Here is a 24,227-nt window from a genome sequence, read left to right as displayed (position 1 = left end):
TTGGTTCGGTTTGAACAACAAAATTCAAAATTGATTTATGAGCGTCGGTTCGGGTTGGAACCGATTTCTTGATCAGATTACGATCGATTTCGTTTCGAGCTTTGACTGTTTCGGTTCGGTTACTGGTTTGAAACCGATTTTGGTGGAGAAAATTATAAACCGGTTCCAAACCCATAATTTCTACATAATCAGTTTCAAACTAGTTCAGCTTCGAGCCAGCTCGGCTAACCGGTTTGTTTCCCACCCCAAAACCAATCATAAAATGAAAATTGGGGCTTTTCTTTTTCATTCCCACCAAACCATAGTCTTTCAAAAATTCAATTCCCGCCCATCAAATCTCCTCCATCGTCACTTCTGCAAAATCACTCCAAATCTCATCACTCACATTGCAGCCATGGAAGACGCCATCTACGAAATCGTGACAGAACTCGAACACCACCACCAAACCCACAATCCCACACACCCATCACACAGTCATCTCTACAAGCCCTCCAGACCCTATTTGACTACACCCTCAACAAAGACGACCCAATCGAACTCCAAAACTTCTCCGACGAACTCTCCGCCAAGAACCTCTCTTTATCCACCGCTCTCCTCCAACCCCTCACCGCCGCCATGGACTCCGGTGGACCCCACCACTCTCTCCTAGCCTCCAAAGTCTATTTCTCCTTATTATTAACCAAAGACTTCCCTGTTATCTCACTCTTTAACCCGGTCGCCTTCCATTCGTTACTCCGAACCATTCGCTGCTCGTTCAAGAACACCCAATTGGGTTCACAGTCTGTGGGTAAGAAAAGAGGTGGGGTTAAGAATAATAACAAGAATAAGAACAGGGGTAAACAACGCGTGCAGCGTGTCGAATTCGGTGAAGAAGAGGATGAAATTGAAGTGCCGAGGGAATTTGATATTCGGGTTTTGTTTCCGGTGCTGGAAAGGTTGAATCTTGTGTTGGGGTTGATTCATTTGGATAGGTTTCCTGACTGTTTGAAGGGTTTGGTTCAGACGATCGGTGGGATTCCGACGACCGCGCTTGATACGTGTGGTGGGACATCGAATTACACGAAAACATATGTTCGGAGATTTTGAGTGAGTTGTTGAAGGCTGAGCATGGGGAACAAGAGGTTACTGCTGCTGAGGTGTTAAAGTATCTGTCTTTACCGATTATTGCGTCGAAATCGCCTGCGAGAACGTTTGGGTTGTCGTATGTTAGTAAGATGAGTGTGATGGCGAAAGATTCGGATGAGGTCAGGAAATGTGTGGTAAATTTCCCGAAGTATTTAATTGGGAAAGCGCCCGAGTGGGCTGAGCTTAGGGCTTTGGCGGTTGAGTCGATTCTAGAGGTAGTTAAGTCTTTAGAATATGAAGATCAAATTGGGTTTGCAGATTATGTAGTGAAAATGAGTCAAGGGAAGGCTCAGCTTAGATTGCTAGCGGTTGATCTTATTAATAATTTGATAATGTTGTTAGATGATCCATTAGGGCATGAAAGTGCTTGGGGTGTTAAGTGTCTGCAAGCATTGTTGGAAAGATGTTCAGATTCAACTGCAGGAATTAGGGCGCGTGCGATTACGAATTTGGCGCAAATAGTAGGGTTTTTGTCAGGGAATAGTGAGAATAAAGCAGGGTTAATGAAGATAATGGGATTCGGTGAAGACGGTGGGATTAATGATTTGTTGAGGAAACGGTGTGTTGATGAGAAGGCGGCTGTTAGGAAGTCTGCACTTGTTTTGATATCCAAATTGACAGCTTTACAAGGTGAAGGTGGTGGATTTGATGATATGCTGTTGAAGATCATGGGTGTTGCTTGTTCTGATCAGCTTGTTAGCATAAGGAAGGCTGCAATTTCTGTATTATCTGAGGTTTAGTCTTAAATCTTATTCTTTATTTTTTCTGTTTTTCGTAACTGCTCTATGTAAATAGTAACAAAAGTTCAGCCTTTTAAGGTTGTTTTATTTTGTGTTTATAAAGTCATTATATGATATGGACATGTGGTATAATCTGAATCGGATAGTAAGGTGTTACTGTAGGGGGTGTAAGCAAGCCGAGCCGAGCCCTAATTCAACTAGGCTTTAGCTTGGCCCGCTTAACTTACTAGAACTCGAATTTGGCTCGTGAGTAGTTTTTTAAGCGTGAGCTTGGCTTGCTTATTATTTGTATTTATAATTTATAATTTTTTAGATATGCATTTTGTTTAAAAGTTTTATTTATAATATAATATGTATAGTTTAGTTATCTTTATCATAATTTAATGCATAATATTAGTTATTATCCAAATATATACTTAATGTATTAAATAATAATTATATAAATAATAAGCCGTTTAGGCCCGTGAACCAGCTTGAGCCCGATAAGTGAAGCTTGATAAACAAGCTTTTTTATGCATGGATCGATTCAAGCTTTTAGCGAGCCAATATCGAGTAGCTGACGAGTCATTTGGTTTGTTTACACCCCTAGGTATTAGTGTTTGCAACTTTGCATGTATGTTGTTTGAAAATCAGAATTAGTTGTTTTGAGTGACTGAAAACTTCTGATTATTTATGGATTTCCTTATAACATGACCTTATCTTAGTCAGAAAATTAGAATTAGTTTTGTTGCAGCCACTTTTCTTTTATTTACGAAGACTGATTATTTGACCCTTAAACTATCAGAATCAATTTTGCTATATACCCAAACACTAAAAATTGATTATCTGAGACTTGAGTAGGCTACAATCAGATAATCACATTCAGATTGCAATGCTAAACACCCCTAAACTTCTTTTTACTGTTTCAAATCCAATGCTTGAAGCTTATTTAAACAAGAACATTATTTATTTATTTGTTTGTATTTTTTTAATAGACTTTCAGAAAATTTAATGATGAGAATGTGACTAAGGAGTGGTTACACTCGGTTCCACGTTTAATAACCGACAATGAAACAAGCATCCAAGAAGAATGTGAAAACTTGTTTCTAGAGCTGGTAGTGGATCGTGTGTCATGGGCAGGATCTAATGTTGCTGACATGTCACTTTCTAACGGAGTCTTGGATCTGTTAAAAGAACTCTGCAATGGGGAAGTGAGCCCGTGGGTCAAAAAGATCTGCACCAATCTTGGAAAAAAGAAGAAACTTAAGCCCAGAGTTGCAGTCTCACTTCAAAACATAATCAAGAAGTCTGAGTCTACGTGGGTGACCGAGTCCAAACCGATTGAAAAGTGGTTAGCACCAGCAGGAACATGGTTTCTGTTATCAGAAGTTTCTGGATTCTTGTTGAAAGCGGTTGATTGGGAGTTTTTGTATCACCATTGGCAGCTTCTTGATAAACATGAATCAGTAAATGCGCCAGTTGAAGAAGAAGAAGATATAGAATCTAATTCTGTTAATTGGGCCGGAGATCGTGTCTTTTTGTTGCAGACGATTTCTAATGTGTCTGTTGAACTGCCTGATGAAGCTGCAGCAGATTTAGCTCATAATTTGCTTAAAAGAATTGAGGATTTCAGTATGCACTATATGGAGGTACTTGTTGCTTTAGGGGTGTAAATGAGCCCAAGCCTGAGCTCGACTAGGCTCAAGGTTACGAGAGCTCGAGCTCGGCTTGTGAGTAGTTTTTCAAGGTTAAACTTGGCTCAGTTATTATTTATTAATTAATTTATATTCACTTTTAATTATATTTATATATAACATAACATGTATTATTTACGTATATATTTCATAATTCCATATATAATAATGAATTTTATATAAATATATATTTAGTATATTAAAATACATATAAATGATAGGCTTGTGAGATAGCTTGAGCTTGTCTCACTTTAACAAGCTTAATTCTAAGCTTGGCTCGTTTCAAGCTCTATTTCTGAAGTTTGAGCTTGGCCCGTGAGCAGTCTTTCGTGCTCGACTTGTTTATTGTTTATTTTAAATATAAATTTTAATATATAACATGATATATTGTTTAGTTATTTTTATAATAATTTTAGATATAATAATATTTATTATACAAATCTATAGTTATATTAAAAAAATAATTTATAAGTAATAGGCTTGTGAGACAGCTTGAGCTTGATATGTGAACCCTGGGCTGTGGTTGGTTTATCAAACAAGCTTGTTTTTTAGGCTCAAGCTCGTTTAATATTAGCTTGATTCGAGCTTTTGACGAGCCGACTGGAGCAGCCCACGAGCGGTTTGACTCATTTACACCCCTAGTTGCTGAAACTAAAGTTTATTTTGTTGTAGCATTTACAATGTGAACAATAATGTTACATGATGGTAGGTTGATGCGCATGTGAAAGCACTGCGAACATTGTGCAAACGAAAGGCTAAAGACTCGCAAGAAGCCGATAAACTTGTGAACAAGTGGGTTCACCAGCTACTTTCCAAAGCTTCCAAAACTCTAGAATCATACATGACAAAAGAATCGGAAAACAACAAAAATAATGGGTTATTTACACCTCCAAGCGGGACTCGAAAGGGTAACAGATCATCAACAAAAATGTCAAAGTTATTAGCTCAAGCTATTACTGCTGTTTACACCATTGGATCACTAGTTGTTGTTTGCCCTTCTGCTGATTTGAAAGCAATTATTCCTGTTCTGCATAATATCATCACATCAGGAATTTCTGACCCGAAACAAAAAGAGGTGCCAGGGGTATTAGTTTCTTTTAAGCAGACCGCCCCTTCGTTGTACATTCAAGCTTGGGTAGCTATGGGCAAAATTTGTCTTGCTGATGGCAAACTTGCGAAGCGTTATATTCCACTATTTGTGCAGGTTCATTTTGCTTCAAAGCTTAAATTTCACAATGTCATATTAACCCTTTGAAAACACTTAAAATATCATATTTATCTGTTATTTTGGACTTAAAACTGAACCAAAAACCGTTCAGTTTTGTTTTTTGGTTTTTGATTTTCACAGTGGTTTTGGTTAGGTTTGCCTTTTTTCGGTTTTGCTGTTTTGACTTGAAATTTTTGGGTGAAAAAATGGACCGAAATGACGAATTTGGTCATGATTTTTTGTTTGTTTCTAACTAATGATTAATCGGTTATTACACATTTGAGCACCATTATATTAATATTAATATTAATATTTATAAATTACTTGAAATTCAAAAATAAAAATTAAAATCTATAAATTCAATAAATAAAGTCATTTTCTCTGGTTTTTACAGGTTTGGTTACAAAAGTCAGTTCAGTTTATAGTTCCTTCTTTTTTCCCGGTTTCGCTACATGCAAAACCAAACTGGAAATTCATTTTTTGGAAAAATAAAATTAAAACAAATCATCAGTTTTGGGTTGGGTTTGGTTAGTTTATTTCGTTAGCATGCACACCCCTAGCACAAGTGCACAACCACTTGGTTCAAAAGTCTTAATTATAGGTTGTTTGTCTTATTTTCTGTCTTTGTAAGTGTCGCAGTCTGATTGTTTTCAATATTCTTTCCACATTATTTTTAAAGTAATTTAAACATTCTTGATGCAGGAGATGGAAAAGAGTGACATTGCATCACTTCGTAACAACATTGTGGTAATGATGACCGATTTTTGTGTACGATATACAGCATTGGTTGATTGGTAAGACTCGTATGCATTATCTTCTCCTAAAATATACATTCATAATAACATAGGGATCAATGGTGTTACGCCTGTGTAAAAATTTTGGTCTAAAGTTCAAAGTTGCAGTATGGCTAAACCATAGAAACCATTCGTGTAATCAATTCTCTTTCAAAATGAATTATAACTATGCAATCTTTTAATTATTATAGTTATATACCAAGCATCACCAAATGTCTTCGTGACCCGTGTGAACTGGTTAGAAGACAAACATTCACACTTCTCTGCAGATTATTACAGGTACACTTAAATCAACATTTTTATGTTAAAGATTTTACTTTCTAAGGTTGATGACGTGTTAACGCTTTTGGAATTTATCATATGTTTAGAGGGACTATGTGAAGTGGAGAGGAGTGCTTTTTCTTAGATTTCTGTTATCACTTGTTGATGAATCAGAGAAAATTAGACAACTTGCTGATTTTCTTTTTGGGAATATATTAAAAGGTGTGAAATTTCTTTTACAAATTATTGTCCATATTACCCTTGCAAATGTTAGTATTCTCATTTGACTTGTATAACCATCTTTTGACAGTTAAAGCACTACTCTTAGCTTATAACAGCTTTGTTGAAGCAATCTTTGTGTTAAATGACTGTAATGCCCATACCGGACAAAGCAACCCTTTGAGTTCTCAAAAAGAAAGCCGACTTTTTTGCATTCGGTAACAGTTTGTGGTGTCAAACTTCAAATAACTTTATGTTTTCTGTAAAATGTTTTTACATATTATTATTTTTGTTGACATGCTAGAGGGAATGATGAAAAGTCAAGAAGTCAACGAATGCATATATATGTTGCTTTGTTGAAACAAATGGCTCCAGAGCATCTTTTGGCTACATTTGCAAAAGTATGTGCAGAGATTTTAGCGTCTGCATCCGATGGTATGCTTAAAATTGAAGATGTTACCAGCCAGTCTGTTTTACAGGTATATCTTTAAGTTACCTTTTTAAATATTAAATATGTTTATAATATGACATTTGACTATTTCAGTTTTGTTTCAAATAACAGGATGCATTTCAAGTTCTTTCTTGTAAAGAAATCAAAATCCCAACAAACAAAGGCTCATCAGCAACGGAATCATCAGAACTTGAAGAAGACGCTTCAGAAAGCGCAGTTAAAGGACGAGTTATAACTCAAGTAGTCAAGAAAAGCTTAATCCAAAACACAATCCCAATATTCATTGAACTAAAACGTCTACTCGAGAGTAAAAACAGCCCGCTCACAGGATCATTAATGGAATGTCTTCGAATCCTCCTTAAAGATTACAAAAACGAGATCGAAGAGATGCTTGTTGCAGACAAACAACTACAAAAAGAACTAATTTATGACATGCAAAAATACGAGGCTCAAAAAGCCAGGTCGACAGCCGCAGAGGCTGTCGATAAGGGTAGTTCACATGTGAGCAGCGTGCACACGTGTGCAAAGGTGAGCTCAGCCGTGGCTGGTGCGAAGGCTGAAGCCACGGCTAAGTCTGTGTTGAGGGATGTGAACCAGGGTGCAGGGACCCCGTCGCTTAGTGCCATGAACGTGCCTAAGCTCAAGTCGTCGACTGGTGGCGCGACTAGGCTCAAGGGAAGGTCGTCGGCTGTGCTTGAGTCGTTAAGGAGACGGCAGTCTTTTGACTTCGATGATGAGAGTTGACTTTGACTAAATGGTTGTCTTGTGGGAAATGTTTCTAGAAGAATCATAGAGTTTGTACATGTATTAGATTGTATCATAGTAATGCTTTTAGAACATTCTGACTTGGAACAATAGCATCATCATAATCAAATGTCTCATGTACTAATGTTTTATTAGAAGGAACATTTCTAGATTATAAGTTCAAATTCCGTATTTGAAGTATCAGATAACTTACATCTAAATTTCATATTAACAAAATGCAAAACATGGCAAAGGTTGAGCGATGATTCCACAATATAACAAAGACAAGTATTTGATGACATGTAATCAATAACAAAAATGATATTGAACTAACTACACAACAATGAAATCTGATATAAACAAACTATTAGAATAAAACATACAATGATGTCAAACAGAGTTGACTATCGGGTCAAGGTTGTCAAAGAGCGAGTGCCTGAAGACTAAAATGATTCATATAAAAAGGTTAAGGTTTGCGTAGCGAAAGATAAAAGCAAAAACAAAAAGAAAAAAAGTAAGTCGCATTCAAATCGAACAAGAATCTGCGGTAAATTACATTATGGATTAACGTGGCAATCCGTTTGACACCAATGGTTTCCGGTTTGGACATATCTTGTTTCTGAACGACATACCTAACTCTAATAGTAAATTATTACTTATTTTTTAAAACTACGGGACTTGAACTCTTACTCCTTAGGAAAAAACAAAGCCTTATCCAACACCTTGATATTGCTAGGTTAAAGACAAAGCCTTATCCAACGGTTTCTGTTGGACATATAGTTGGTCCAATTCAAAATATTATTATTTAATCTTGTTTGCGTACAAATGTAAAACTAACTTGTATCGTGTATGGTTTTATATACACTGAACTTCAAAAAAGATGGGATGGCATGGATCCAAGTTGAGCTTTGGCCTTTAGTTTTCGCACCAAATTGCCCCTACAAACACTTGACGTGTTTCTTCGGTTTATATATTATCTTTAGTGATGACAACTTAAAGTTTGGTGAATATATTGACAATTTAAATCATTTAAGTGCTTGCGATTAGTTATATACATGTCTTTGACTTGTTTATAGTTAGTTTATTAAGAAAATCTAATAGGGTTAAAGACATTAAACAAATAGAAGCTACTCAAAAGGCTTAAATGCTTATCACTGCCTTACTTTCTAGAAGATCTTGATTTTTAATTATATGTAAATGAAAAAACTATAAATTAATAAAGTTTTGAAACTTTTCTTTTTGTTGTATATTTGTGTTAATTTTTTTAATCACAGGCTTAGTTGTAGCGTGATATAACATAAAATAAACACGACCCTACGGAGAGAATGAGATACGAGAATAAAGCAAATGAAAGGAATAATACGGTGTATCATTTTTTTAACAGTTAACAAGCAAAGAATTACATAGTTGGGTGACCCAATGATAAAAGACCACCGTCGGCTAGTACTCCCCAGTTATAATGTATCTATACAAACAATATGTTAAATAGATAATTTTATAATGTATTTTTTTCCCCTTTTAACATTTTACCTTAATAAAATAACCAAATATTACCATTAGTGTTGTAAACAATGTGTAGAAATGACATGTAGCGCTTTTATTTCATCGTTATACGAAACACCTTTTAAATTAAGTAAATTGGAAATAAAAAATCCAATTATTAAAGATATCTGCCAACGGTTCAACTTTTTTAATATTTTTCTCTTAATGGCATCTGTTAAAAAACATTTAACGTCGTTAAGTTTTCTTTACGAATTTCAAACCGAAGTTTTAAGGCTTTTGATCGGATGGAGGATATGAGTCGACTGATGTAAAACTTATATCGAAACGGTGATCCTAACGACAAAACGATGTTTCAATTCGGGTGTTTGAATTTACAATGAACAAAAATAAAGCCATTTGAGTCATCGTTTCGAGATAAGTTTTACATCAGTCGACTTGTATATTTCTTCCAATCAAAGGCCCTAAAACAACGGTTGTTTTTAAACGAATGTTCATTGAGAGAAAAATTGTCGGAAGATTGGACCGTTGGCAATAACTTTTAAAGGTGAGATTATTATCGACTAATACACAAAATGTACACAAAAGGTGAGATTATGTATTTCTAATTTGCTTTTAAATTATGAAACCTAATGTTTTTTGTAAATAGAGGAAAGTTAACGTACAAATGAAATTAACGTGCTATTTGTGAGAATCAAGTAGAGTAATTATATATATAAGTAAAACAATTATGTAATTACATCAATGTAATTACACATTAATCTACTTATATATATAATTACTTTCATTGATTTTCACAATTAACACGTTATTAATTTTATTTATATTTAATCAAGACCCTTATAAATAAATCCGTTTATTTTCTAATATACACGTTTCCTAGTTTAAATGTTATTACAACCTACATTTATCAATATGGAAAAGAGAAAGCGTTAACCGGAAGAAACCAAGACGACATACGGCAAAATTACACGGGATTGTGTTAATTTCTTGTTGGAGCATTTGGAAGGCAAGGAATGAAAAACTTTTCGAAAATAAGGAGGTCAAGATCGATTATATAATTGGGGAGATCAAGTCTTTAGGTTTTCTTTGGTATAACCGTAGATCGAACAAGGACCAAATTGATTGGTTAAATTGGTGTAATTTTGTCTTTATGTAGTGGTGTTTGTTCTTGTGTGTGGCTTCCCTCTGGCTTGTGGAGGGTGCTTGCTCGGCTCTTTTACCTGTTGTTTATAAAAATATAGTTTTCGAAAAAAAAAAGACGACATACGGCCGATGTACTATGTATTAAGTATATACACAACCTTGATAATTCCGTCTCATCGCTGTCTGTAAAACCCGTTATTTTCTTATCATTTCCGGCCTCACTCCAACCTTCTAGAAATAGTTTGCACAATATTATTTGACTGTATTCACAAATCATTATCACCAGCTAATTGTTAGTATTTTAGTAAAAGTATTCATCTCACTCACAAATGGTGCAATCAAATACACAATTATAAAAAACGTGACAAGTGTACAAAATGGATCTAATATCATTTAATTTTGGTTGTTTTATAAAAGCTGTACCATAAGTATATCCCTTTTTATTTTAGTATTAGTATAATATTAGCTTAAAAATATTTTTTATGAACATTGATACATTGTATATATAACCGTGTGTAACTTATATTTATAATTTTGTTGTTATAAGATATATTACAACCCATAGTTAGTAGTTATATACATAGCAGTGAGTTATTATTTATTATATACATATATATTATTATTCTGATTATTTTAAAACCCTTATTATATTAGAACCGTATATGTGAGGTTTCTGTAAAAAATAAAGTTGTTCTCTCTATCTCTACTTTTTGATTTTTTCATCTATCATGCATTTTTTTCTTTCATTTGTTTTTTTTTTTAATTTTTTCTGTCATCATGTGATATTGTGATTTTATAAAAGTATAAAAAATGTGATATATACTCATATGGATATAATATATATGTGTTTAGACAAAAGACTATAAATATTATACTTCATTTTTTCTAAAACCGTATTAAAATTTACATGAATTATGGTCACTTTGTATAATAAATAGTAAAAAAAAAAAATCATTTCTTAGAGTTCTCACCATAGAATTGATCTCGAGAAAATATCCCATAATGTGTTACTTTATTTATTAAATAAACATGTATTTTTAAGTTTTATCAAGTTTTCCATACTACCCTTTATTAAGTTTTCCAAATGAAAATTTGAATTTACAACATTAGATAAACAGTATATCATTTATTTCATTATTCTCCTTTCTAAGTGATTTTTTTATATCTTACATAAAATATAATTGGATTTATTAGTTAAAATGGTACTAAACCACCGACCAAGTTATTTGAACCAACTTTCATTCTAAAATAAGCTCATCCGATACCAATCAATTAACAAAATAGTAAAATTAAAACACCAAACTACAGATTAGATTTAACTCATAACCAAACCTAACAACCTTACCCATCTACTAAATTACCACTTAAAGCAATTTTAATTACCAGTATTGATTTCATATATAGATACTTTACGTTATTTGTTTATTAAACCAGAAAAATAAACTTGTACCTTTCCATTATACACACCTTGCCTCATATTTAACCTCCAATGCTTCAACATCACTCTTTTATTGATATGCCTTAAAAATATTTTGTTTATTTAATTTTACGTATTGCATGTCACATTGGGTGTTATTACTATAATATTATGTTATTACATGCATTTAATGATGTAAATGAGTTATTACGCAATATTATGTTATTACATATAATGTATCTTATTACATAAAATATCATATATTCTAATCAATTAAAATTCATTGGGTGTACATTCAGAGATGAAAATATAATGTCATTTAAGATCATCTACTCATATTTATCCAAAAAAACAGATTACTTGAACTTTGATTATATAATCATCCTTAGAATATTTAGAACTTAAAATTGATTGATCATGATAAATTTTTTGTTATTAATATTCTGTTATGACAAATTTTTAATTGATTTTATATTTTACAATTTACAATTGTATAATCAAGCAACATATAAAACTTAAACTTAAAATAAAAATAATTTGTTTCATTTCGTATGAATGTAATTGCCCGAAAAATGACAAAGACACACTAACCTTAAAGCTAGCCATGCTCAAATAATAGCGAGTTAACATAATATTAAAATATTTAAAGTTGATAAAGTGAATGCAATGATTCTTATTTATAATAGTTGAAAAAAATAGATTATGATTGTTTAAATTTTGAATACTAATCCTGCATTATTAGTTATTAGTTAATATTATGAGGAGTTGTTAGAATATTTAATTAATCGATATATATATATATATATATATAAATATATATATATATATATATATATATTTTAATAACTTATAGATAAAAAAAGAAGCAAAGATTTCGAATATTATGGAAGTATGGTAAATGACTTTAACCGAATTAAATATTTTTTTAAAAGTAATGTGAAAATGAAATATCTTTGAAATGTAATGAGGAGCATAATTAAGTTACATATATAAAAAAATAAAAATAATAAATATTCCTATTAAGTTACATTAATTATAATTAAGTTGTGAATCTTAATAAATTTATAACATATTTTAATAACAAAAGTTATAATTGTAATTTTATTTTTTTTTTGTTTATAGCTTTATTATTTTAAATATAAATCATTGTGTTTGTATAAAAATAAAATTAATAAGTTAATATAATATTAAAATTATGTAAATAACTGATGAAAACAATATTCTAGGTTTCAATATCTTAAATGATTTTTAGAAAGCGAAAATAGTGGAATGAGATCAAAACAAATTTTTTGGTTTAAAATTTTTAAATGTTTTTAATTAAGTAATTTGTCGTATAAGACATATTAAATTAAATATATTTAAATGTATAAAAAAATATAAATCAAGTTATAAAATATATGCTTCTGAAGCATTTTGGTCTGAATTATATAAGAAAATATTGAAAACGAAATATTAATTCTTGTTGCTAAAACCTTTTATACTACACAAAAAAATCATATAAATAAATGATACATAGGTCATATGGTAAATCGTTTATTTATAATATTCAACTTCAGTGATTTAATGCTAAACACCAAAATATATATAATATGTATTCTCTATGTTTGTAATATTTATACAAAATGTTTTGAGAAAATTAAGAAAATACATATTTTCCTGAGTTCAAATGCATATAAGAAACTTTTAAATCCAAATTTTAAACCAATCTTATATAAAATATTATGCATTGCTCCTTGAATCCCAGTTTAAAAACAAATTGTAGTTTACCATACAAATCTAACTTCTTCGATAACGATGCACCTTTATTTGTTTTCAATTTGTAATTACCTGTGACTTTAAAATTTTATTTTAACATCCATGCGATTTCAATTTTAATATATCCTTATTTTTTTTGTTTCATCATTAATATTAATGAATGAATAAGTTATGATTTATATTTAATAAAATCATGAAATTTATATATTGAAATGAGAGAGATAATCATGAAAACAAACTTAGTCCTTATCTCCATTTTCATTTAATACATACATTATACATTATACACTGTACATTATACATACATACATACACTTTCCCTCTCTATTTATATTTAACCTCCAAAACTCCAATCTAATGCTTCATCGTCACTTTTTCACTGATTCCATTCCCTCATCTCTTTTTCTTTTCTTTATTTTCTCATCACCTTTATGAAACCTTTATAAATATATAAATAATAACAATATTCATTCATTATTTCAAACCTTACACATGGATCAGCTAATTATACCTGGTCTCCCCAATGACGTCAGCTTAGACTGTTTGATCCGACTCCCTTACACCCACCTCCCCTCCGCCGTCACCGTCTGCCGGACCTTGCACTCGGAGATTCACCTCCCGTCGTTTCGCCACCGCCGCAACTCCGCCGGACTCACCTGCCACGTCATCGTCATGGTGCAATCTCAAAATGACCCCAACCAGAAGTCAGGTTTGAGTAAACATTCGGTTACACCGGTTTACCGTCTCACGGTTTATGACCCGGAAACGGGTAGTTGGACCGGGCTGCCGGAGATTCCCGGGTTTTCAAACGGGTTGCCGCTTTTTTGCCGGGTTGTTTCCGTCGGGTTTAATCTTGTGGTTATGGGCGGGTTAAACCCGGAGAATTGGGAGGCGTGTAGTTATGTATACGTGTATGATTTTGCATCTGCCACGTGGCGGCGTGGGTGTGATATGCCGGGGTGTACGAGGTTGTTTTTTGGGTGTGCGTCGGATAACGAGAGGCGGGTGTTTGTCGCTGGTGGGCATGATACCGAGAAGAATGCGCTTCGATCGGGAATGATGTATGACGTGACGGAAGATAAATGGACTTTGGTTGCTGACATGGCAAATGAGCGGGATGAATGTAAAGTTGTGTTCCACCGTGGCAAGTTTTATGTCATTGGTGGTTATGAAACTTTAATGCAAGGGCGGTTTGGGAAAAGCGCAGAGGCGTTTGACCCTTTTTCGTGGTGGTGGGACCCGATAGTTGATGACTTTTTGAGAGATGGCATGTGTCCACGAACGTGTGTGGACGACGGGGATGGCACGATATACATGTATCGTGATGGAGAAGTGGCAACGCTGAATTCTTCCTCCACAACAAAGATACCAAACGATATGAATTTGGTCTCTTGTATGATCAAATGTGGAGGTCGATTGCTCGTTGTTGGATCTGATGGATCAGGTGGGAGCCTTGGGTTGTACGTGTTAGATATGAGGAGCTCCACGTGGATAAAGGCAAATATACCAGACGAATATTCTAGTCATATACAGTCTGGTTGTTGTTTGGAAATATAACTGCGATTTTTAAAATTAACCATGTAATTCTTATGATGATTTGATGACCAACAAGATTTTATACTAATAATGGTATTCAAAAATATCGTTTAGGGACACCCCTTGTATTACCCTATACAGAACGTATAGAATGATGTTTGGTGTCGTTGGTTTATATTATCAAAATCACAAAGGTTGAGTCATTTATAATTTTTTTATAATGTGGATCCCTTGGTTTATTATGTCTGGCCTCTTGTCTAAGTCAACATTTATTCACTTATAAGTTCACGTAACATTTATTCACTTATAAGTTCACGTAGAGCATTCTTAACTTATCTCTCATCTAATCTTTATAATTATACTAAAAAACACTATAATTTTATCTCATGTTTAATAAATAATATTTTTTATACTTTTATCATTACAGTTTTTTATTTCTTCTACTCACAACCAATTCAATAAATATTAAAAATAAATAGGGGTAAACTTTGTTTTTCCCAAATTTACAAAATTACTACATTTCCTCTCTTCATCCTATAATTTAGGCTAAGGGTAATGGGGCTTGGTTAAGCCCCAGGTGAGCCAAGCAAAATCTGACACGTAGGCGATGACATGACCATGGATCAAGCCCCTCAACCAAATCCCAGAGGGTGTAGTGGTCCAGATGATCAGAGGCTTGATTGATTATTTATTTATTTTAAATATTACATAATTAAATAGAAAAATCATATTCCAAACCTTCATAATATCAAAACCAAATCAAAGTCACCTTCATTCCCACCACTAACCTCACCTTCATAATATCACAATCACAATCACAATCACAATCACAATCACAATCACAATCCTCTTTCTATTTACAACAAAGGCCACAACCACCATCTTCATCTCCGATGTACGGACCGTCCTCAATCTAATTTACAACAACAGGCAACAACCATCATCTTCATCTCCGATGTCGGCACTCACTCCGTCGTTCCTCCGCCCTCCCGAAATAACCTCGCCTCCTCTTCCTGTAACCCCTATACTATTTTATTATTATTATTATTATTAAAAACCAAAACCTCTCCAACGGCTAATTAGCCCCGCGACCACAGCCACGCCGGCCGGCCGCGCCCTCGCTCATCGGAGGGGTGTAGCGGTGTTCGCGAGCCACGTAGGCGGCCGCGCCCACCGATCACCCCCACTACCCTCAGTCTTGCACTCACAACCACTCAAAAAATCACCCTATTATAACTCCTCTCACATGAATTTGAAGGATAGGATGTAAATGTTTTACAATAGTTTGTTTTTTTTAATGATTATCTAACTATAAATGTCAAATTAAGAAGATCGTATAACTTGCGACCTATCTTATTATTGACAATTACTTCGAGTCCTTAAAATAATTAATATTGTAGGTTTTATATGTACATGGAGTTCATGTTTTCTTTGTTGCCTTTAACTCTTATTTGACACAATTAATGCACATAAAATACGTTGTTGACATTTGAAATTGTACATTTCTTGTGAGCCTCAATATTAGATTTAGGTGTCAACCTACTATTTGTGTACTTTTTTTCAAATGTAATTTATTCCTCACAACAAACTTAATTGAATACAACATTTTGTAAATAATTCTCAGCCCAAGTGGTTAAGGTAAGTTACCCAAAGACTTCATTACAAATGAGGATGTCTTGTGTTCAAATCTTACCGTGACAATATAAAGGTATCGGGTTAGGTTAGAGATTTTCTCACATATGACGGGTTTTCTTATGAGGGTGGTATCCTGGTCGGGACTGATAGAATGCATTGATGTACCAACTTCCATATAGGGACGTGACAACCCAACACCCCACGGTTCTATACATAGTTTTGAGATGGATTTTTAAGTAAATATTGAAGGTGTTCCTTCCACCTGATCAACAACAGGGTATAATAGAAATATAAAAAAGATATACATTTATATAAATTGAAAAACTAAACAAAACATAAAACTACAAGATTGAAGGCGTATCATAATGTGCCAAAGCAAGGATCGACATACAGAAAGACAAAATAAGCTTATTAGTCGTGTCAATAGATGACTACAAGATTGTCCTCGAGACGGCATTCTTAAGGTCCAATTCATGACAAATATGAAACATTTCCTTCATCTCGACTCTCGAGGAATATTAGACAGCATGCATATCAACTGAGACCCAGACTTTAAAAGAACCGATTTTTAACATGTGTAATATTAAGTGTGACTAAATGAATCACACAACTAAGAAGACAAATGAGTATTAATAATGATAGTAGACTACCGATAAACACAAACCGATGAGGTGAGTCGATGACTATATTAGATTTTTATATAGGTAATATTAACTATACTTCATAATCAATTATGTTTTAAACTAGATTTGGTTTATGGATACTAAGAAATTAACTAGATCATCATTCTATAGTATATACACATCACTAACCAAACAAACATCTCCATCCTCATAGATGGAGAAGTGAATAAGATAGAAACTACTGATCATACATATACACAAAACCAACTAGTTTCACAAGACTTTGCTAACTATTATATATGCAAAATCACACACCAAATTAACAACATAAAACACAACACATTATTAATTCACTTTACCGACAAGATCTCATCTTTCCTCTTCAACTTCAACGATGATCTATGCTTCGACTCCACCAACAACAACCTCGACATCACATACTCCAAAAGCTCTTCGCGATGCGAAAACGTGAAATCCAAATGAGCATACTCAAACTGCTTATAAGAAGCACTCACACCTGCCTCTTTCATCAACCTATAATGATGTATAATCATAGACGGCAGAATCACCTTATCTTTCATCCCAGCAACAAGATCAATCGGTATATCGATCAAGTTATACCGCTCTCCCAAATCCATAGGCTCGGGCGAACCATAAATCTTCATGTTCGCTTCCCGGCTCCCATAATCAAACATCACAAACCTCTTTGCATGTTTAATCTGAGCCAAATGCCGAGCCACACCAAATGAAACACCGGGCATATCATTCATGTTGTAATGAGGCAAGCCCATGACTCCCACCCAATTTGAACAATCACCACCAACAAGGTAACCCATTATAGTTTGGACTAACCCGCCGACCGCGGGGTAGTTTTGAAGATCTCGAGCCAGTTTGTTGATCAGCATGCGAAAGAACCTAGTGGGTACGTATAAACCCGGGCATATTGGGGATAAAACCGGGGATAACCAAAGGCAGGAGTATTCGATGACGGTGAAGAAGAATGGGGAGTCATGATGGAACCCTGCAGGCTGCGGGTGATAACATTATGGTTCGTGATAAGCGGTGTGGCTTGTTTTCTACGCGACGAGTTATTATGTACATGAGGAGTGCGGCTCCTCCTAAACTGTGGCATATCACGCAGATCTTGTAAGGTTGTTGGTCCTGGTTTGATTCTTCGGTTTGGGACAATGATTTGAGTTCTACGGTTTTGACTTCGTTAATCTTTTCGATTAGTGCTGGTAAATCTTGGGTTCCATGTTCGTTGATTGAGTAACGCCAATACCTGGCACGTGAGAATATGATCACACACATTTTTTGTATTGAAATGAGTTTAGTGAAAAGAAAGCATTTATTATCGGTTTGTTTTTCAGCTTAATCGGTTTGGAATTTTAATCGGCCATAGGCAAAACCAAACCGAACATAGTAAGCTAGTTTAGACTGAACCGAATGTGCATTTGGTTCGGTTTTCAATTTCGATCGAATAAACTGAATAATTTTTATTATTACTTTTTATATTCTTTTTATCTATGTATTTATTTTTGATAAAAATGAGTTGGGTTAAATAAGACTGTAGTGCTAAATTGTAATGGTATGAGATAAATGACAAAACTTAAATAACCATTATTTGTTGTTTGGTTTATTTAGGTACGTTATTCGGTTCATTTGGTTATTTAGTTTATTTTGTGAAACGAGAAACCAAAATTGTAACTCGGTTTGGTTTTAGTCGATTTCAAACAGAATAATGAAGTCACAAGTTTAAGCTTATCCGTGATCATGAACTTTTGCAAACAACTTACTGTCGTGAAGATAGTTTCTTGTTGATGTGTTTTTTGGAAACCCGACCACGAAAGTTTCCCAGATAAACATCGTATCCTGAAAATGAAGACAACATTTTAACATTTCGGTAATCATATATATGAGATCTTGAGGTTGCGGACGACAAAGATAACATACCGTGATCATAAGCAGCAAAAGCTGGAGAGCCAACAATGCCATTAGACACCCAACTAGAGAAAAGACCAAAACCATGATTAAACCTTGAATGAAACAATTTAAAAGCGCAAATTGTTTGATCAACTTACGACATAGATGAATCAAAAACACCATGTTGTAGATAAACAGCCTTTTTTGAATGGCGTCTACAACAAAAATTCGGGCATTGTTAATCATATGAAATTTGTAGATCCAGAAATGAAAGGAAAATCATCAAAATGACACTCTTAACATATAAGTTTGATAAACTAGCTTTGACCGAATCAACCAGTGTTTTACACGCGTCCCTTTGATAGATTGAATCTGTTGCGCCTTAACGCATGGCGTGACTTCTGGTTGGCTAAAACATTTTTCTTAAAATAAAGAGTAGTCAAATGATATTTTAGTAAAACATAAGTCAAGTCTATTTTGTCCAAACTCATTGGTCAAGATAGTCATTTTCTAAATTTACCCCAAAAAGAAACATTTCTAGTGTTCAACCTTGGAATTCTTTCCAGAAGAAGAACATATCCATCTTTTGTTACAACATCTATAGCTTCATAAGGGTACCTGTAAGTTGCATGTTAAGAAACTTTAAATGATACAATAGTAAATTACTAAGGACCGATTGAGGCCTTACCCGAGCTCGGTAATGACATCCCGACATGTTCTAGCATCCGTGTTTAGGGCGCCAGTTACGGAGGCTTTCTTTTGGGTTGGTGTAGGATCAGATTTAGCAAGAGTGGTGGTTGGAACAATGGCATCTGGATTGTCATCATCATTAATCTTTGTAGTACCATTTGAAGAATAAGACCACCTTAATAACTTCCTTAAAGATTCCAATGGTGAAAGAAGACAATGGGTTACATGATGAATAACATCAAATATGGTTTCTATTACTATCTCTATTCCCATATGAAGATCCTGTCAATATACAAGAAACCATGTTAACATCAAGATGGAGTATCTAAACATATATAACAAACAAACCTCTATAATCCCACGTCTTCTATCGGTAGCCCGTTGAACAACATGATCCAAAGCTTTCTTGGTAATATTCGCAGACGACACTCCTCTATGACTAGCAGTATGTGACCTTACACCTTTATTAAAGATCCTTTTACAGAAATAAAAGGGTATCCCAAACATAAGTCTTGCAGGAATCAAAAGGAACATCATAATAGACACAATCCAATGCCTCCTCTTCCTTTCGCGCTTGGCGAAGCTAGTTGCTCGTGAAAGTATTATGTTGGGTGTTAATGGAGTTGAGGGAACGTATGCATCATCATCATCATCTTCCATATCAGCTTCTGATGGATGCTCAATACCTGATGATATTGTATCTAAATCCACCGATAGTTCATGAACGAAACGAATTGAACTGTGACACCCCACTACCAACAACACAAACAAACATTAAAATCATGTCATCATATGATCTTGATAAAAAATAATAATAATAATACTTACTCTTCCATCCATCTAGGAAAGCGGGGTCCGCGAACTTTGGGTCGGAGCTCCCAGCCTTGAATTCCTTCAAGAATGTTGGCTTTGCCAGGTAGTATAGACAATAGTAATGCAGATATTCCATTAATCAGCCTCACTATGTTGCTTAACGTTTCGTACGTGATCGTCTTCACGGACCTAAATCATATATACAAATTAATTAACAATAAAAAGAAAACACCTGAATCAAACACATACAAAACCCTAATTATACCTCATGCATCTAAACCAACAATTAATCTGAATCAAACACAAAACCCTAGCTAGCTATATATATTTTTTTTTTTGCATAAAAATCATACATACAAATATATAAATTCATGCATGGCATGATTAAACAAGATTATGAATTGTGTTTGATTAAAAGGTACGTATGTAAATTATAATGCATATATATATATGCATGAGGGAGGAAGAATATAATAGAATAGAATAGAAATGAATTACTAACTCTTTTGTGACAGCGAGGAAGTTGTCAACGAGTCGCTGCATGATTTCATATGAATCTTTCTTTCTTTTTCTTTCTGATGATGGGATGGGATAAAATCATACCATGCATGTGATCTGATCCAATTTTTGAAGTGGGAAACCAGAAAAAGTTTGAATCTAGAGAGAGATTAATGAAGATGAAGAAGGATGGATATATTTATGGACGATAATTGCGGAACAACCATCAAATCTAGGAACCATACACAATTAAACTCATCATCAAAATTATTAAGTTATTCATCAAAACGGTTAAGGGTCTATTCAAAACATATAAATATATTTAGGGATGTTAAATTAAGTAAATTGTGGTTCAGTTGATTCAATGAAAACTCAAGTAAAAATTTTGTAGCCGATAAAGATCGAGTTCCTATGTATAACCAAGGGTTTAGGGCTTTAATTCTGTCTTGTGACCCGTACTTAAAAAGTATATGTAACGCCTTAGTCCGAAATGTTTTGTATATAGCTAGAAATCAAAGACTAGTATAAATTCTGAAATCTTATACATAAGTCATTAATGAATATTTTTAATAATAAGTTACAAGCAAATAAACATACACATTGCAATTGCCAACCTATAAGTTGACCTTCAATACACTAGAAACACATTGATGATAGTTAGATCGCGTGTTTCTCATGAGCCTACCATCTCTTATATTTACGGCCGATGTGATATTTAGGTGTCACAGTTTGAGTCTTTTTTCGATCGTATAATCAGTTTCAAAATAATTTACACTTTTAACAGGACATGATTTGAATGAAAACTTGTACAAGATATTTACTTTACTTTCATAGTGTTATAAAGAACCTGCGAAAATATCTTGTACATGTGCGTTTTCAAGTACATTTTCTTCACCTTTTCTCTCCCTTCAAGTCCCAAACGTTGTCGTTCTGACGGGTTTTTAAGCAAATATTGAAGGTGTGTGGAAAGAACAGCGGTTCCTGAACGCCGGGTGGGATGTAGAAGACCACTCACATTATGTACAACAATCTCCTTTGTACCCCCCTGCATCTGTTCCTAGCACCTAATCAACAACACACAAGGGTATAATGGGAATATGAAACATATACATTTTCATTAACTGAACAAAACATAAGAAAGCACATCTATTTATCGTACCGGAATACCATACGCCATCGCTTCGATTGTCACTCTTCCAAATGTTTCTCCAATTCCCTGTGCTCATTTAATCAGTCGAATTTTTTTATATTTAAACAACTTATTTGCTTATCGTGTTTTATTAAAATCAGATAAACAATTAAAACATTTTTTCCCATCTTTTAAGAGTTTTGTATAAATTATTGTAACTTTGTATATTGCATAAAAAAAATCTAAATCTATGAAAAAATATGATTAACGAAGCATGAGTCATAAGTAGATTTTTAGGCAATTTTCAACCGGCCATTTGACTCGCTCCCACTTTTAGATAATATTTTTTACTTAACCCGTTTGAGATATTATTAACAAGTATAATACCTGGGAATTTATAACATAAACATCTGCTGCAGAATAAAGTGAGGCGACCCGTGTCGTTGCAGGAGTCCATATAACCGAACTTTGCAAATCAGAATGATTCGATAAGAACTTGAAGAGCGATTTGACATAAATAACCTTATTACTCTTGGATCCAACTGAACCCATGAGAAGCTTAATATCATTATTAATCATTCCACCTGGTTTTATACTAGTTGCCAGGTGTACCGATTTAAGAAGCAACAAATGACCCTTACCAGGGTTTATACTACTTAATGCCATAACAAGCATATCATTATCTTTTACTCCCATTTCTTCTCTAACTAACTTTCTTAACAAAAGTCTTTTTTCCAGCATTTTCTCAGTGGTGAATGCAGGGGTATTTAGGGAACATGAAATGCCCACTACAAAAGCTAGTTCGTCGTTTACTGAGAGTGGAACTAAAGAGGGTGCGGTTTTGAATTGAATATTTTCTTCTTCACACCAAGACATCCATTGTTTAGATTGTGATTCAGAAAGAAATAGTAATGTTTTTACACGGTTTAGAACGAGCTTAGATCGATCAAAATACTCCCTCCGGTTTTCCATTATCCACCAAACAAGGTGACGCGTTCCCGCCACCGAATGATCAAGATATTGTTCTGTAATCATTTAACAAACTGTCATTAGATAACAAAAGTTCAGACAAAAAAAATGTGACTGTTGACTCAAACCACAGTTACTATCCGTGTAATGAACTTTCGCTTGTAAGGATTTAAAGATTTTTTTTATGACAAAACAATCAAAGAAAACAAATTCTTTTAACAATTTGCATAACTTTATGATATAATACACTGAGAAACTAAAAACAGAATATGAGAAAAAGGTCTCACCAATCCATGATGCGCAGACAGCTGAACCTGCAATAACAACATCTGCCTTCATTGCAGCCTTAAAACTGAGCTTATCTTTATCCTCAATAACTTTGATCTTCTTTCTAGAAAGCTCTGGAAGCAATCCACCCTTTCTGCTAAGAGCAACTACAGAAACCGTGCCTCCACAGCTCAAAATCTCTGAAGCCAGCTCCATCATTGAAAGTGGCGCTCCGGTCATTGAAAGCTCATGAAATATCAAAACAAACTTTCTTGACCGAACGAGCTGAGCAAATTGACTTTCTCTGTCACACGTTCCTGATCGCTTCACGGGACTCCAATCCATAACTCGGTCTTCAAGTGAACCAAACGGGCCAACTAGCATCCCGAAAGTAGCGTTCGTTTGAGGCATTTCATATTCTTGAACTCCAACTTCATTACTGTTTTTAATTTCCAAAACCTTTTTCTTATTACCATGTTTTGCACTAGAACTAGAACCGCGTCTAGATCTTTTGCTCCTTTTCTTCACACCACGACTGCCATTCGTTTCAATGCCAATATCCATTGTCTTCACACCAGATTGACTGACATTAACCTTAACAACATCATCTGTAACCACAACGTTACTCACACTCAACTCAAAACTCTTTTCAACTTCATCATGTCCCCAAAAAATATCATCATCCTTGTTGCCATCATAATAAGCCCACCTTGACTGAATACAAAATCCAGCATAAGCCCAAAGAGTGATCAGAAGTAACCAAAGTAATATCCTATTGCTTCGGAAACAATTAGTATTGAACCCATTGGTTCTTCCATCCCTTATAAAAGTTGGACTAGAATTTAATCTTCTAAATGGAGAGTCTCTAGGCGATGATTGTTTACCTGAGTTTCTTTGCACATCCATACTATCTTTTAATCGATTTGAATCAGCGTAAGATGATAGCACATCAGTACTTAGATTATGAGAGTCTAATTGTCTATCCAACTTAAATCTATACACAATTAAACAGCTTAAACAAATAACTATTATACAGATCCTGGGGCTAACAATATACAACTTAAGTATCAATTGCTGCGAACGCGATTAGAATAAAAGGATATGAACTGATC

At 34.1% G+C, this 24,227-nt stretch overlaps 4 pseudogenes across 2 annotated transcripts; 2 read left to right on the top strand and 2 right to left on the bottom strand.

Moving 5' to 3' along the window:
• The first annotated feature begins 394 nt into the window (after positions 1–394).
• Positions 395–7,424, top strand: LOC143553621 (condensin-2 complex subunit CAP-D3-like; annotated as a pseudogene). The gene is made up of 9 exons (XR_013138863.1): positions 395–1,859; positions 2,840–3,493; positions 4,248–4,742; positions 5,448–5,539; positions 5,731–5,818; positions 5,908–6,022; positions 6,111–6,237; positions 6,324–6,498; positions 6,582–7,424. The product of XR_013138863.1 is annotated as a condensin-2 complex subunit CAP-D3-like (transcript).
• A 6,098-nt stretch (positions 7,425–13,522) lies between these two features.
• On the top strand, positions 13,523–14,589 carry LOC143553612 (F-box/kelch-repeat protein At1g80440 pseudogene; annotated as a pseudogene).
• A 2,432-nt stretch (positions 14,590–17,021) lies between these two features.
• Positions 17,022–19,751, bottom strand: LOC143553611 (uncharacterized; annotated as a pseudogene).
• A 1,695-nt stretch (positions 19,752–21,446) lies between these two features.
• On the bottom strand, positions 21,447–24,021 carry LOC143553627 (uncharacterized; annotated as a pseudogene). Its single transcript, XR_013138864.1, has 4 exons — positions 23,136–24,021; positions 22,267–22,904; positions 21,910–21,966; positions 21,447–21,814 (listed from the first exon to the last, which is right to left on the bottom strand). The product of XR_013138864.1 is annotated as an uncharacterized LOC143553627 (transcript).
• Between the last annotated feature and the right edge of the window lie 206 nt (positions 24,022–24,227).

The sequence above is a fragment of the Bidens hawaiensis genome, unplaced genomic scaffold, assembly GCF_021521415.1.
Source record: "Bidens hawaiensis isolate Kalapana, Puna unplaced genomic scaffold, B.hawaiensis_p1.1 tig00017343_1, whole genome shotgun sequence".
In the NCBI taxonomy this organism is placed as follows: Eukaryota; Viridiplantae; Streptophyta; class Magnoliopsida; order Asterales; family Asteraceae; genus Bidens; species Bidens hawaiensis.
The sequence above is the reverse complement of the archived record's forward strand: the minus strand, read 5'-3'. Positions and strand labels throughout refer to the sequence as shown.